A 17288-nucleotide genomic window follows, 5' to 3' on the forward strand; every position below is an offset into this window, starting at 1 on the left:
GAAAATTGTGACAACACATAGCATACTGCAAGAACATTCATTAATAACGCATATCTAGAAGTAGTATCGCATATCATTGCATAAAATTTGCCTTACAAGTTTATGGCATGGACTTGTAGCTTAGATTAAAATTATGTCATCAAGTTTATGGCGTCATTGCCGGGAAACTGGTAACAGGGACATGGACTTGTATCATGCATAAGATATCGTAGTGCGTGTGCTTAAAATAGAACCCTCAATCGTTATGTCATCAGATTTATGTGAAGAAGGTTGATCATCAAGAGTGAGTTCCTAATCCTTTTCTCAATTTCTATATACATACTGTAATTTTAAATTTGATGCATAACCTTTATCTGTGCCGAACCTTTATCGATTCCTTCAAAATGGGCATAATTGCATGACTTTCAAGTGCTAATATGTTCTATACCCACCAAAAATCTGTAAAAAGTGTCCTTAGTGTGCCTATTAAAGTGCATATTCTTCGAATAACAAGGTTCAAACATGTCCACCAAAAGGCAAGGATTTTATTTTTTATACGAAGCATATTTATTATATATCTAAAATAAGACTACATATTTATATTTTTAATTCAAAAAACCACACACACACATATAACGTCATAACTTGAAGGGCACTTGTCTTCTGGCCCCTTAATAGATCTGCCCTAAATGATAACACAACTTATTATTCCCAAAAATTTTTCCATATGTTTTTATCAAAAATATTTTTTTTGTAATATTCTAATACTTTAACTTAATTAAAAGATTAAAACTTTGATTCTTATATAATTTGAGACTTATTCAATTTTAGTCTATGCACTTTCTCTCAATCTTAGATTTAGCCTCTATTGCTTGTTTATTGTTGATATATTTTTCTATAAAAAAAATAAATATCTATAGCATTTTTATAATAAATTTTGAAAACATATTATTGAAGGAGAAATTTTTGGACCAATCACAAACTGCCACATCATTCATTAAATTAATGGCGAAATTCCAAATCATAAAATTTGGGACCAACTAGGAGGTGACATGTGTCCCAAATTGAAGTTAGACAAAGTCCAATAACGCCACGTGGTTTCATCGTGACCATTGAATCAGATAAGATAATTTGGCTCAATTTGATATTATTGTTGGGTTAAAATTTAACTATGTCCAAAAATAGGTTGAATTTGATCTGAATGTCAAATCAGACCCAAATCCAATTAATTAGGCCCAAAGGCCATGCCTATGGACCAATCAAGCCCAATTTAGGCCCAAACCCATGTAAAGCCCATAAGAAACCTCTATAAATAGAGGCCCTACCTCCTCATTTAGGGAGGAGGAATTGAAGGCAAAATCTCTCTGAAGATCTGAAGCCTGAAGCTCTAAGAACCTAAAGAACATAACTACTCCAAAGCTTTGAAGATCAGAAGACACTAAAGCTCTGAAGATCAGAAGACATATCAAAGTTCTGAAGATCGAAGTCTTTTGAAGATACAAGAATTCCAACCACACTTGAAGACTGAAGTCCTTTGGAGATACAAACATTCGGAAGACCGAAGTCCTTTGGAGATACAAGCATTCTTTTAAAACTTCAACTCCAAAACTGTCACACGCTTCGCTTACTCAAATCAAGCGTACACATTCGACTGATAGAGAATCAGAGGATTAAGTACCAGAGATCGAACCACATCGCATCAAATTAACATCAACATCAACTCAAGTTCAACTCCACGAAAAAAGTTTCTCCGAAAGCCTCGTTGAACACTAATCCTTCAAGAAGATCATCAACCGAAAGACCGACCATACAAGAAGATCAACAAGCCCAAAGGTCGATCGTTCAAGAAGATCAACAAGTCCAAAAGCCGATTGTTCAAGAAGATCAACAAGCCCAAAAGTTGATCGTCCAAGAAGATCAACAAGTCCAAAGGCCAATCATTCAAGAAGATCAACCAGCTTAAAGACTATAGTTTATTTTGAAAGCATCAAAACATTATGTATTAGAGATTGTACTCACTTTCCACAAAATTAATATAAATACAAAGTTCAATTTCTACGAAATAAATTTCTCTTGAAATCTCGTGCTAACAAATTGGCATACCCGGTGGGACCTCTCTAGCTCTCATCTCTCTCTCAACATTTAAGTAAACTAATGGCACTAATGAAAGCTACATCCAAAGCAACTGCTGCAAGCAACACCTACACAAGACTTGTCATTTGCAACCATTCAGAGGAGAGTATGCAAGAGTAAGAACAAGGTTTTGTCTTCGCAGAGAAAATCTGGGAGCAGCTGATGGAATCTTTTAAAGGCAAGATCATCATAAGAGAAAATTCCTTGTTTGAAAACTCTGCCTCTGCTTCTAACCAATCAAAGAAAGAATCCTACCTTAACATAGCGTCTGCCATGATGCTGATGTAACAACTAAGTCAGCCATGGCATAGATGGAAATGAAGATAAATCTCCTAGTGAAGGTTGTAGAGGAACAAGATCATGAAATCGTTGCTTTAAAAGATCAGATATAGGCTCGAGATACTGCTAAGTCGAGTCAATCTCCAGCTACAAAAGCTAATGACAAAGGAAAGACTGTCTTGTAAGAAGACCAGCCGCAACAATCCACCTTTGTTGTCGCCCTGTCAGTTCAACAGCTGCAGAATATGATTACAAACTTCATAAGGGCTCAGTATGGAAAACCATCGCAATATTCCTTTATGTACTCCAAGCCGTACACTAAGAGAATTGACAACCTGAGAATGTAGGAACTAAAGAAGACCAGCTAGTCAAGCAGTTCATCCATACGATTGGTATACTGATCTAGAGCCAAAAGCGATTGACATCTGGGAATAGTTGGAACGAGAATTCCTCAACCGCATTTATAGCACAAGGCGCAACATTAGCATGATGGAGCTGATGAACACAAAACAGTGGAAGGGAGACTCGGTCATCAATTACATCAACCGATGAAGAGCTCTGAGTCTGGATTGCAAAGATAGACTCACTGAATTATCTGTAGTGGAGATGTGCACCCAAGGTATGCACTGGAAACTTCTCTACATTCTGCACGGGATAAAGCCTCGTACATTTGAGGAGTTGGTAACACGAGCTCATGATATGGAGCTGAGCATCGCTAACAGGGAAACTAAAGATGTCCTAGTCCCTAAAAAAGAAAGGATAAGGAAGAAATTAAGGGCACTGAAGAGATCATGAGTAGTGCCACAAGAGAATCTATGGTTGTTTAGATGACCCCGTTGAAATTTTCCTCCAAAGGAAAAGAAACAAAGTTTGAAAGAAAGAATGATGACGACCAGAAGCATCGCCCTATTGGGATTGGTGTCCTAATTCTCCCGGAGTCTCGTTGTTTGTAATGATACACATTGTTTTATGAATAACATAATTGTTATTTCATTCTGACATTTACTCATACCCAATAAACAAAGCTCCATAGTTATCTTATGTAAACTTAAGCATGTATATGTGATATACAAGTGGATCATGCCTTAAGGGGTAACCTAAATAGGTTTGTAGTATAAGGATTAAGGTGGGATACCTGATCCTGGTGACACTACGGGTACGACCCGATTTGTAGAGGTTTGCAAGTGTTATAAACTACTATAGATGGTAGATCCTGACCATTCATGTGGAGACGTGCGAGTGGGGGTGTTATACAAAGAGTTTCTATAAGATCGGACAACGAGATGACAGACTCTATATATAACGCCGCTGATACTAGAGACTTACATCTCACCTAAACGAAAATAGGTGACACGACCTCAATCCTGAGTGTTTTAGGAACTCCTGCCTTTGAGGGTGGTCCTTTGATTACTATGGGTGAGAGTGGCCAGATTGCCAACTCAACATGCCTACCTTTTTGGGACTTGTCTGATATCGGAGCTGGGAACTCAATACACAAGATGAAATTCACTCATTTCTCGAAGCAGGGATAAGTAGAGAGAGTGCACCCTTAAGGGCTAATTCCGGTGCTTGAACATAGTGGCCACAACTTCTCTTTGGAAGAGAGGACTCGGTCATAGTAGAACTATGATTTATGTTCATTAGAGAGATCGGTGTTACTTAAGGAGTTGGATGTAACTATGGTTATTGGCCGAGCTGTACTTACGAGCGATCTTTAAAGGGTTGTCGCACTATTGATTGGTTAAGATGGACACACAATATATCTGTGGTAAGGAGAGTTCAGCTGTCGGTCTTTAGTGGAGTTCCCGACAGTTAACGGATGGTGGATCCCGTGACTAAAGAGTTTAGTCAGTTATTCATGTACCATTGGAGCTTTGAGCTATAGGTTCATAAGGTCCCCTTGGTAGCTCAATGAATTCTTATTGAGGATTAGTTCTTCTTGTTGATTTGAAATGTTCAAATTGACAAGAGGTAATTCGATTTTTCCGCCTCAAACTAAGTTCACACAGAGCCCACCCTTTGGATTCTCACACCGAGAATAACAAGGTAGTCTTCTTGGTGGTGTCTACCTCAACTCGACACTGTCGAGGCTCTATGGAGGCCGTTCGTGTTGTTTAGGGTGTTCGTGACCAAGGCGATTGCTTAGTTCGAGAGCGCGGTGTTCATGTAGTGTAGCGGTCATGTTGGACGAGTGTTCGGCTGTTGCTATGATTGAGTGTTCGTGATCAAGGAGCATTGTGATGAGTCGACAAAAGTTCGTTACTTTTGTCCTTGATCATTTGTAGAACATGCTATAATTTATGTATTTAAATACATAACCGTATATTTCTGTTTGAGATTGTAATTGTAAAGTTCATATATGATTGTAATTTGGAATGATCTTTTCGCTGCACATGGAAATCCTCGTGTTTGATTTCCTTCAATTGGTATCAGAGCCAAGTTGTTTTGATATACCAAATTTCAATCCTGTTTTGAACTTCTTTTACAGTCTTGGTGGGTTTTCTGCACTTGTGTTTAAGTGTTATGTGCATTTGTGGATGGCGTTGATGAATGTTTTCGAGTTTAATTGCCTTTAGTTAAAGTTTCTTCAATTACAAAGTGTTCATTTGTAACGACCCCTATGTTTTTTGGGTGTAATTAACATGCTACCGAGTCTGTAATTCAAAGAGTTTGAGTTAGTCGAGTCGTTTGTGATGAAGTTTCGAAGTATGGAGATGAGGTTCTCAATGAGGAAGAAGACTAAAAGTTGGTCGTATAGTGCAGCCTAAGGTAAACGATCGTTGGGATTTATCTAAGCGATCGTGTAGATTTTACTATACGATCGTGTAGTATTTACTAAACGATTGTTTAGCTAATGCTAAACGATGGGGTAAATTGTTTACTTTATCGTGTAGCGTTGGTTTCCCGATCGTGTAGGCGCTGAAGGTAGACGATTGTAGTGGGAGCATTTGTTGCTCATCGTTTAGGAAAAGACGCACACTAGACGATCGTGTAGTTAGCTTGCTTCACGCTCAACTCTCAAAGAAAGACAGGATAAGGTTTATCTATTCCCTGACTCTGATATTGCCGACATGTTAGAGAAATTATTAAAGAAACAACTTATTCAATTGCCAGAATGCAAGCGACCGGAACAAGCAAGAAAAGTAGATGATCCTAACATTGTAAGTATCATCAAGTCGTTAGTCACCCGGTTGAAGTGCTTCGTGCTGAAGAAGCTGATTCTAAAGTTGGTTCGTGAAAAGAAGATTGAGTTGGAGTTTGATGAAATAGCTCAAACAAATCACGCAATAGTAGCGATGACTTCAAGTGTCCTAACACCGTCTGCGTCTCATGATCAAAGAGAAAGCTTCATCCAGTTTGGGACTTTTGAGCCTATAGTTGTTCGATTCCAACAAGAGATTCTAACAACAGATTTTGAATCAAAGATGATTCTATTGAAAATGACAATGAAGGGTGGATAGTTGTGACTCATCAGAAAAGAAGACAACCAAATTCCACCTAAGCTATAGAAGAAGGAACAAGAGTCATAAAAAGCTTTCCTCAACTTTGACGGCTGGTAACTTTGGCAGAATTTCTCCCAAAAACCTTTCTCAATAATCATGAGGATGTGAATACAGCCAACACCACCCTTTTATGGCATCATCTATCTGACTTCTTTCAGCTTGAAAGCTAGATTTCTATAATTTAATAATGTAAGTAAATGACTAGACATGTTTTATATGTTGCTAACTATTGACTTCCAATTACTATGATCCAAGTCTCGTCCCGTGAGATAGAATTAATTTAGACCTCTGGTGGTTCTTCAAACCAATCTGTATCCGCAACTTGGGGAGGAGAAAGAAAACAAAACATAGAAAACGTGAGTTATAAGCCTAGTGAGTGGTGCCTTTGTAAGAAATCAAGTTTAACTTTATAGATCACATAATAATAAATATAACCTCCCCAACCTGCCAACTGGATATTCTTGGTAAGATCATGTAACCCCAACCTCCTGGTAGTCTCTGCGAATAATCCAAAATGACCGATGTGGAAGCAATCTTAGTCCTTGATAATCTGCTGAATGTGCACATGTCGACATTTTCTGCCAGACACGTTTGGGTACGTTGACAATCCTAGCTAGACACCTTGGCAATCCCAGCCAAGCAACCACAAAACATGCTAAGAATATCCTGGTACCAATCCAGTTCCTAGTACAACCACTCATGCATTATACTAATATCATAATAACAAATCCAGACAAACTATCTTTCCTAATCATGCCAATATTTTAAATTTAGCCTATATACATCTATATATATATATATATATATATATATATCATTCATATATATGTATATAGAAATCAACCGTACAAACAACGAGGTAACCACTCATTGTTTCTCCTGTAAGATCCCCTTTAGGCTATTCTTTATCTAGCTCCTAGGATTCCTCCTTTTTCCAAGAATTTCAAATTAATCCATTATGTCTTCAATAATCTAAGTTTATTCATAAATAACCTTAAAAATCATAATAGCCAGCTTACCCACTTAAAATACCCCTCAGATACGCTGAGCTATTTCAAAATAGTTTCTTTAGAGGTTATTTCGGCACTTTGGGAGGCGTTGGGCGGCAGAGGGATGTGTCGTTGCACGCAGATGGGCAGAGGGATGCACAGACAGTCGTGGGTGCCTGGGCGCGCTTTTAGCCAACTGAGTGGGCGATGCGGCGCGTGTCTGCCTGGTGATGTGTCCTACAGAGCGTGTGCGCTAGGTTGGCAGGCACGTGTGACAAGGCTGCCGCTGATAGCCTATGCCAGCCACTAGACCACTTCACCTTCAATGTAGGTTTTCCTCATTTTTAGCGTCCCACACATAGTAGCAGCTCGGTATTCCTCACTACACTCCTTGATGCGTTATTTTATTGAATGGAAATATGGATGATATGTGTTGATGGATTGCGTTGTGCACTCAAGTTTCCCCAGCGGAATTCAAGTGTAAATTCCCTTGAGTTTCCTGGTAAGTCCAGGGTAGAACACAGGGACTTGTGAAAATAGTTGCATTGGTAATGTTGTGAAAACTTTGTGGTAACCGAGTAAATAAATAAAGTGTGGGTGTGTTGTTGCATTAATGAAAAAAAGAAGTAAATAAAGGCGACGAATTTGAGAAAGATAGTTGCGTTGATAGATGCAATGAGTATGCGATGAACGGGTTGAGAAGGTCTTTTAGCTAGCGTTACTTGGGAATGCGTCAAACCTTGCGATCATGTTACAACCATGCATAGCAAGTCATTTCCCAATGAAAATGAGATGCTCCTAAGTCTAGGACGCATGTGTTGAATGCAAAATGTCCATATAGCTTATCCCTAAGTCTCTACTCTTATCCTATGTATTGATGTAAAATGCATGAAAGCAAGGTGACCGCATACAATCATACCTTATTTCTAAGATGCATGCGATGCGTTAATAACAAATAGTGCTCATTCCTAAGTGCCTATCTCCCGTTTATGCATTCTCATCTGGTTCTTCCAAACCTAGATTCTGATCTGACCTTTCCAAGTCTAGATCCTGTCCTTAGACTACCCTTCCGAGTATCTTTAATAGACGAATGAAGCATACATAAACAAGATAATCGCAAAGATGAAGATTCCCTTGTTATGCTAGCTAACTACTTCTCAACCCATTCAACTAATTTAGCTACTCAAGCTTAAATAACAGAGAGTGAACAGATATAGAGAAAGACATTCCATTCTTATAACTGAGTTGAGTACAAAATGATAATGGAAAATAAAGATAAAGAGCCTGATAGCAATTCCTTGCTGACCAAGGCTTTTTACACTGAATCTCTATTCTGATCTATAAATGTTTCCGCTTCCGCAGGCGTCGGCCCTCTCTCTGTCTTGGAGCTTCCGGTGCTTTCCTAAGCTTTCCGGAATAATCTATCGGCACACCTTCCTCGCGTCCGCCTTAAAATGGAAGAAAACTATGGACAGAGGTGTGAACCTGTAAAGTGATGAAGTAATTGACTACTTAACCCCTTCTCTAAAGAATGCACTTGGTATTTATAGAGTTTCCATGATGAAAGGTGGATTCTCTCTTCCGGTTGTACAGTTAGGACAACTTTAATTCCTGATTGATGCACCAGATAATTGTCACCGATAAAGCTGAATGTATTTTGTGACCGTTATCAGCTGTCAACTTAATTTTGATCTGACTGCCGTCTGCTTTCTGTCCCATCTGTCTTAATTATCCTTTCACCCAGATGCGCCCACCATGTTTCATTGACCAAGTTGCGGTGATTCTTCTTGGGCGAATGTTTGCGAGCACGATCAACGCAAAGTCTTGCGGTGGAGTTGCGCTCAACCAATGTATTCCTATGATCACAATCTCTGCATTGCGTTAACGCATATTTTGCACAAAAATATAAAGATCAACTGCTCTAATGCGTTGGACGCGTGCGACCGCAATATTATAGAATTTATGCGTAATGGACGCAATTTGACATATTTCATCAACACAATCCAACACTGTTTAAAAACTTAGTACTATGATAACGTGCATTTTTCCCCGTTATCACACCCCCAAATTTAAACAATGCTTGTCTTCAAGTATAAGCTAAAGATTCCTTTAACAAGTTAACCGCAAAGTTCTTTCCCTAGATTTCTCAACGATACTTCATTCAAATCCTATATGCCAGAATTTCCTTAAGTCTTATTCATGTTTCTTCCTAAAATATTTCTAAGACTTAGGGATTGCAAGCTTAACTTTCAAAAGGACTTTACTAAATTTTGGAACATTGCATAATTTATTCCAAAAAGAAAATTTTCCACCGGGGTGTCAAATGATTTATCCTTGCACAATAATTTTCTTCATTACTATTTTTTTCTGACCTTGCGCTGATCCGAGTGCCTTGCCTTCGTTTTGGCTTGCCCCCACGTGTTTCATAAGGAAGCCAACTACGAGCAATGCACTCTTTCTCAAACTAAACTCATACCAATTTGGTAGTGGAGTTGCGGTCATTTATTTATGCATTGATCCTGGTGACTTACTTTCTTTTTGGCTTGCCCCCACGTGTGTCATGCGGACATCCAACTATGGGTAAGTGTCTTTCACAACTTAACTCTTACCAACATGGGTTTCCCATTGCGTTGACAGTGGAGTTGTTATTCTCAAATATTTATATATATATATATATATATATATATAGCAAATTCGAAAATAAATACCTCACCCCCAAATTTAAAATACGGCAATGTCCTTATTGCCAAAAGAAATTAAAATAAGTCATGCGATGGTCATAGAATGCATTGTAAAGGAAGTTTGAAAGAAAGCTAGCAAACCCCTAACCTCTAGAAATGTTTCATGAGGTGACTATCTTAAGATTTAAGCTGACTCTAGTATATACAAAAGAGATAGAAGCATATTTTTCATCATTGAAATCAAACTTGACAAGGAAACAACGTGCGGTAAACTACTAAAGTTATCTACTTGTGATATGATTGCATTAACCAAGGAGTACGCGGTGATAAAAATTTGAAAAGTAAAATGCAATATGATAGCGCAAAATTTGAAATAAAGATAAGGAAAAGTACACCCCCAAATTTAGCGTGTCGCCCGCATTGAGTATTGATGCATCCATCTTTGCAGCGATTTTTGCTCCTGTGGATTGCGGTGATGGAATGAGATCATTTGCTTCTTCGCAATCCTGTGCCTTAATCCTTGTAAACAAACAAAGAGAGGGTCAAATGATTTTAAAACAAAATAACAAGTTTTTTTTTTTTTTTTTTTTTTTGAGAAATAAGTGAAATACTGATAATAGTAAAATGACGAAGAGTTGTTCAAGAGTTGAGCAAGGGATAATTGTAGACATAATATTTTAATCTTTAAGCATAAGGACAATGATGAATATGAATGAATGGACAAGTCCAAGTCCCCGTTACCAGTTCCCCGGCAACGGCGCCATAAACTTGTAGACATAATATTTGTCCATAAACTTGTAACGCATAAAATTTATTCTTCTTATGTCATACAACACATGGATGATTATAACGCAAGATACAACTTATAAGCGCTTAATGTGATGATGCAATGATATGCGGTACTACTTCTAGATGTATGCGTTATTAACGAAATGCTTGTAGTATGCTATGCGTTGTCACAAGTTTCCTTGCATTGAAACCAAGTATAATTTCACTGCAAGTTTCTCAGAGTGATCCGAGGTTGAACATGGGGATTGTTTTAGGTTGATTGTGTTACATTTGTGATATATGCGACCGGGGTTTTTTCAATTTAATAAAGAGAGGTGTGTACTTACGGTAAAGTAGAATATGTTGTAAAGTAAAATGCGATAAAATAAAGTTGTGCAATAAAATAAAGTGCAATAAAAATAAACCTAAGCTATGATAATACAAGATATAGGTTACATGATACATGATACCGAGTTTGAGACTGACTGTGAAGATTATACAGAGAATCGTGTTATGTGTTAGCAAGGCTTTATGTACGAAACAGAAAGAGAAAAGATAATTAGTACAAATATCGCAAGTTCATTAATTGCATTAAAGATATAACTACGATTCCGCTTTCCCTTGGTGTACACCTCTCGATGATCAGCCGTGTTCCCCACATCTCTGTGGTGAAACATGGATGAACGTAATGAACGCAAGGTTACTTCCATCTCTGGAAGTACTTTTCGCTTTAGTTAACACATTCTTCTAACCTTCTCTTGACAGATCAGAATGACATCTTCACTTATGCTCTCACAAGTGAAGATGCCGTCTAGCATGCTTTAGCTAAACATATTTATTTCTTTAGCACAAATTAATTTATTTGATTAATTCATTCTAATTACCAAGGGATTAAGAAAACATCGTGGAGAAAGCAATTAAAGAAGGAACAGAAATAGACAGAAATATAGAGATGAAAATGATCATGACATTTAATTATAGAATCAAGCGTCTGAGACATGGTGTGAATGATTTAGACTAAGAAGATGAGGTACAATTGATGATAGAGATAGAAACAAATATAGAAGAGTGTGAACGTCTTGACATAGATCTGGATGGAGAATTGCTTGCCAGCGTATGGAGTGAATGGAAGGATGAGCTTCCTTCTCAGGCTTGCTCAACCGGTAGAGTTGGTCTAGGTACAGAGCTTCATGGTGGGGATTTGGAATGATTCGCCCTAAGATTCACCTCTCGGCCTTGCCTCTTTTCTTCCCGGATCTTCTCCGATCAGCACTCATATCAGCCTCTCTCTCAATATACAAATATCAAAATAGCCTCGTATTAAGTATATCTTTTAGTCAATTCTCTGAAGGTATTTATAGATGAATGCTCTGACTCTCTGCCATGTGGTCCCCACTTTATTGTGATGGAAATTCCAAAATTGGTGGAATAAATATTCTTGCTGTTATGCAATCAATCCGTCGAAAATGCGCAATGGTTAGTTGTACATGTGTCAAAATCCTCTGCGACTGCATTGCTCATTTGCATCTTTCGATCGTGTGCCCGCATGCGGTGTTTTTTTAATTACCACATGCGGTTGAAGTTGCGTTGATCGCAAAGCTCTTGATCGATTGTCGCATGCGCCGTCATTGCTTTGATCGTCTATTCATTTCTGAAAGATTGGCGCAATGCGACGTAGATGCATTAATCTTTTTTCTCTTAAGCCATGAACACATACGGTGACTTGATTTCCTGCAAAACAGACTTGAAATATTCTTTTCTACCATCGCAATGGTGTCAGTGGGTGCATTGACGACAACTTATAATTCTTGTGTTTTTTAGCTAATTTCCATACAATTAACGCAACTTTCCTCTCTTTTGGCCGCAATATCTAAATAAAGCAGTATAAATAATCTGTATTTCTACAAGTTATCACACCCCCAAATTTAGATATATGCTTGTCCTCAAGCATATCTTCTACTAAGGCAATAATGCTCAATTCCTATCATAAATTTTTTCGTCGATTGGTTACTCTGAATGGTCTACTTAGGCACATTACTTAACAATGCGACTTCTTTCTATCCTTTCTAATTCCTAACAAAGCCCTACTTTATTCTTCTATACAACAAATTTCTACTCAAAAATGCTTTTCTAGTTTTAAAAAGAATGTTTACCTCTTCTTGTCAAAACAACTTGATGCTTCTGGATGCGGTGGTCAAACTTTGCGTCATTTATTTGAGACTATTGGTCATGGTTACACTCTTCGTTTTGGCTTGTTCCCACGGATGTCCTACAAACATCCAATTACGGTTGTGTGCCAATCTCAACTTTAACTCATGAATTTCAGAGGAGTTGTCTCTTGCATTCTTTTATTTTTCTTTTGCATTTTTTTTTCATATTGCGTTGTTCTTGGAAACCTACCTTCGTTTTGGCTTGCTCCCATGGGTGTCATGCGAATATCCAACTTCGAGCAGGTTTCTTTCACAACTAACTCTTATCAGGTTGGGAATGTTTTTGAAGTTTTTCCTTATGCTGACATTGGAGTTTATATGAATATATATATATATATATATATATATATATATTCTTTTTCTTATAGATGAAAATGAATGCATTTTTCTTAATGACCGCATACTCTTGATCTCATTTGCTCAGACATTCCCCACCCCCAAATTTAGAGATGTCCAAGGTCCTCATTTCGTTGTTTGGACAAAATAGACAAACACTTAGACAAATTTTCAAAAAGAAGGTTGGAGCAGAATTTTGAAGGGTAAAAGGTAAAGTATTGCTAAGCTACGAATTAACTAAGTGTTAGTTAGAAAATACAAAGTATGAAAAATGTTTCTAAGTGAATGCATATTATACATCATGGCAGCACAATGAATAACACAAAAAGAAAGATTAAGAATATCGCATAGTTGACAAAGGATGATAAAGAAGAGGCACAGGCATGTGGATAGAATTGCTACTTAGTTGTATTGAAAATTAACTTAGTATACAAATAATTACAAATAATGCAATACAAAAATTTTGGCCAGTACAAAGAATCAAAGAATTTAATTAAACAATGAATGAAATAAAGATAAAAGAATGATCGCATAAAAAAAATAAATGTAAAGATTATTGTTGAGGAGCAGGAGGGTCTAGAGGAGAGCTCTGATGCGGTACGGGTGGAGTCTCTTCGAAAACCAGTCGCTGTCTGAGATGCGGAGGCACCATGGGACCATGAAGATATGCTGTTAGAAAATTAAAGTACTCATTGTTGTGCTCCGCGAGCTGTCTTTGGTGGTGATGGATTGTATAAATGTTGCGCTGAATATTGATCAACGCCTCCCTTGACGTGGCAGCACTACACTGAATATCGTCGACTTGCTCCATTACCACATCAAATCTCTGGTTGAAGAAGGCTTGTTGCTGAACGAAAAGTTGTTGTTGTTGGGAGAAGAGGGACTGCATTTCTGCTAACTCAGCAGCTAAGGAGGCGATGATGGGTTGCACCTGCCATGTCTTGCCAGCAACGTTTTGGGATTGGGCAGAAGTGCCTTCACTCAAATCGTGTGGGTCATCAACATGCAGTGGTGGAAGGGAATGTTGCGGTGATAATGTTGAAGGTGAGGATGGGGCTGCTGGGTATGCAGTTGGAGAATTTGGGGGAAGGAGAAGATTGGTAAAGTGCTCAGGAAGGGAAGAAGAAGGTTGTGAGGGAGGGCTTGGAGGGTGAATTATAGAGGGTAAAGGGTCCAAGGGTTCTAGATCTTGCATTGGTTCTTCTTGGATTTTCCCTTTTCCCTTGTCGTCCTGCCTGTTTCTTCGATTTGGGCTCTCACAGCGCATTCAAATCAATGTTGGGCCTCTTCAAAGGGAGTTTAGGGTAGTGTGGGGAATCTTTGAGGAACAACCTCAAAATCTTGACGTTTATCAGGCCGTGAACTTCCTCCATTGGTTCTTCATCAATGCTCACACCTAGTGATAGGCACAAACTTGAAACCGTCCATGGGAAGAAGTACTGCCCTCTTATGTGCCCCACAAAACCCCTGGTTTGTGTTGCGATAACCAGCCTACATCAATTAGAATGCCACACGCAATGCAATATGCGGCCATAACTCGATCCCTCGAAATTGTCTTGTCATGGCAAGTTGGGATCAACCGTCGTTTGACCAAATAAAACCAAAGCCGTGCCTCCGAAAGCAGAGTCTTGGATGCCAAGGTCTTGATGCCTTTTAAAGAAACCGACCACTTAGTGCCCGGTTGCGTTAATATTCGCAGCACATCTTCTATCTACTCTTCAATGGGATCATCAATGATTTTGTTGCCCGGTGCATCCGGGTTATCCTTCATCTGGTATAGTTCATTGATGTCCCTTGTGCTGAAAGACACCGTTTTCCCTTTTATGGTCACCACATCCTTGGTGCCATGTAGCCGTCCATGGTAGAAGTCGCGCACTACCCCTGGAATAACAATGGCTGGGCACTGGCAAAATGTGTCCCATCTATGTTCTACGATCACACTTGTAATCAAGTCTGGTAGTGGACTTGGCGTAGGGAAAAAACACATCTCCATCAATAAGTCATCATTCTCTTTCTTTCTTGATGGACGCACCTTTGCCAACGCGGGCTTGCTACTTTCTGCGACCGCTTTGCCCTTTCCCTTGGCCAACGCAAGGCGGGATTGTTGCCTTTGTTTTCTTTCCTGTTCCTTGCGTTGTTCCTCCTTCTCTCATTCGGCAAGTTCCTTGCCCTTTTTCTTACTTAAGCACTGCCTGTTGGCTTCGCGCTTCCTTTCCTTCTTTTCTATCATTCTCCTTTCTTCTTCTGCCCTCTTTTTCTTTTCTTCTTCTTCCTCTTCTCTCACTTCTCTTTCAAACTCTTTTACAAACTACTCAGGGGCCAAAAAAGGTGTTGTTCCTCTTCGAGCAACTTATTTTTTCGAGTTTCGAGATCTCATTATTGTGGCGTACCTCCTCATCATATAGTCTTCTTCTTCGATTACCGTCTGTAATGATGAGTTTCGCCCGCTCCATTTTCTCCTGCCTCTCTTCCTCTTCCTTTCTCCTCCTTTCCTCTTTTTGTAATGCGTTGAATAAAATTGAAGGGTCAACAGTAGGCCCTTGCGGCGCATTCTCCTTGCAACGCTGCATCAGGGGGGTATCTTCTCCTTCTTTGCCGTTGTCGGTCGCAACCTGTTTCAGGTTGCGCCGGCTCCTTAAGTTGCACTAGTTCCCCCCTGTTCTCCCTCACGGAGGTGTATTCACCATCCATCTCTGGGCTTACAACCCTCTTCTTCTTTTCTTCTTCCTTCTTTAGGCGCCTTTCCTCATGTCTTTCCTTTCTTCCTTCTCTTTCCTCTACCTTAGCTTGGCCTCCTCATCTTCTTCATCCTTCTTCTTTTCCTTTTTCTTTTTACGATGATGGGATGGCTCACCTTCTCCAACCTTCTTTCCCTTGCTCTTATTTTTCTTCTTTTTCTCCTCTTCCACCTCTGGTTGCTTCTCTACCACGACTTTCTCCAATGCGACTCTGATGGGTCCTTCATAGGATTCTACTTGCGTAGTTTCCTCAGGATCCCTTATGGCTAGAGTGCTTCTTCTTGTCTCCTCTTCCACAACTTCCTATGCCACCACCACCTTCACCTCCTCCGTAAGTAGTGGTTGGTTTACAACCCCAGCCTCGGGCAGTTCTTCTCCTTTCTCCAGGTTACTCAGAATCTTTCCGAATACCTCATTGTCATCTCGTCTCTTATTTTCGCTTTCAGTGGAGGCTGCTGGAATTGGGAGTGGGGTGCTTTCAGTACTTTGCCCCTTCTTGAACTGAAGTGGTCTACTGGCTAATGAGTTTCACCGGGGTCTTCCGGCGATTATAGGAACAGTGTGAGGTTAAGCAGTAAGACGACGACTAGCAGCAAGGAATGTTGCCCCACACATGGAGAGTTGTTCTGTTGAAGGTGTTGAGGGTGAAGCAGAAGGTTGGGAAGTTTGGTCGACCATGGATGCCGAGGTGAAAGAAAGCTGTAAAACGTTAGGGTTTCAGGGAAGAAGAAAGCTTGGTATGCAGGAGCGCTAGGGTTTCAAATTGCAAATGAGGCAAAGTGTTCTCACAGACGGGGAAAGTCCTTTTTATAGGTTGGGCCTTAGTAGGCCCAACGCTATTGTTGCGGTGGCAGGCCTCGAGACACTCAAAATGCCTGCCGTTTGGACTCCCCTCATTTATGAGGTTTCAGAGTAAACGTCCTTTTGTCTGCAAACTCATCATTTCTTTGGAATACGGAATGATTGTACTTCTCAATTTCGCAAAAAGAAATATCTTTAATGTTTTATTCGAATGGATGCAAGGTAAAGATTTAACGCGATGAGTTCACCAACTCAAATGCATCTTTGCAGAGGACGGGCAACAACGCATGCATCCCCGCAACACACCCCTTAACTAAATGCATTTTTGGAGGATCGGGTGCACGGTATTACTACCAGCACAACACTACCTCGACATAGTGCATTTTCACTAAGGACAGGCAAAGGGCGCGCATTTTCACTAAGGACGGGCAAAGGACACTCACGCGCCCAACACACCCCTCAGCTCAATGCATTAGGGTTGGGTGAATGCAAAGTGTATCTTGTTGGTTCAAGATGTGTCCATTATCGCCATGCATACTGAATGTGTTTTAATTTTTTTTTTCATCAACGCAAGTTGCTATGACTTGTGGTAATAAATTTCTTCTCATTACTCAATCATTCACCAAGTTAAAGAATAATGCATTAAATACAGAAAAGTTAAAGGAATTAAAGAAAACTTAGAAATAAATGCAAGGGAGTTAATTGAAGAATAAATGCATAAAGTCATGAAACAAATCAAATGAAGTAGTAAAAGGCAAAGTTCAAAAATCCATAAAGATAGAAATTAAAGAAAGCATTTAAACATAGATGTAAGATATGAACCGGAAGATGACTTTCTTTGAATGAGCGTAATCCACACCTCTGTAGGCGG

This window comes from Benincasa hispida, chromosome 3 (genome assembly GCF_027475165.1).
Source record: "Benincasa hispida cultivar pf3 chromosome 3, pf3_genome.v1.1, whole genome shotgun sequence".
NCBI lineage: Eukaryota > Viridiplantae > Streptophyta > Magnoliopsida > Cucurbitales > Cucurbitaceae > Benincasa > Benincasa hispida.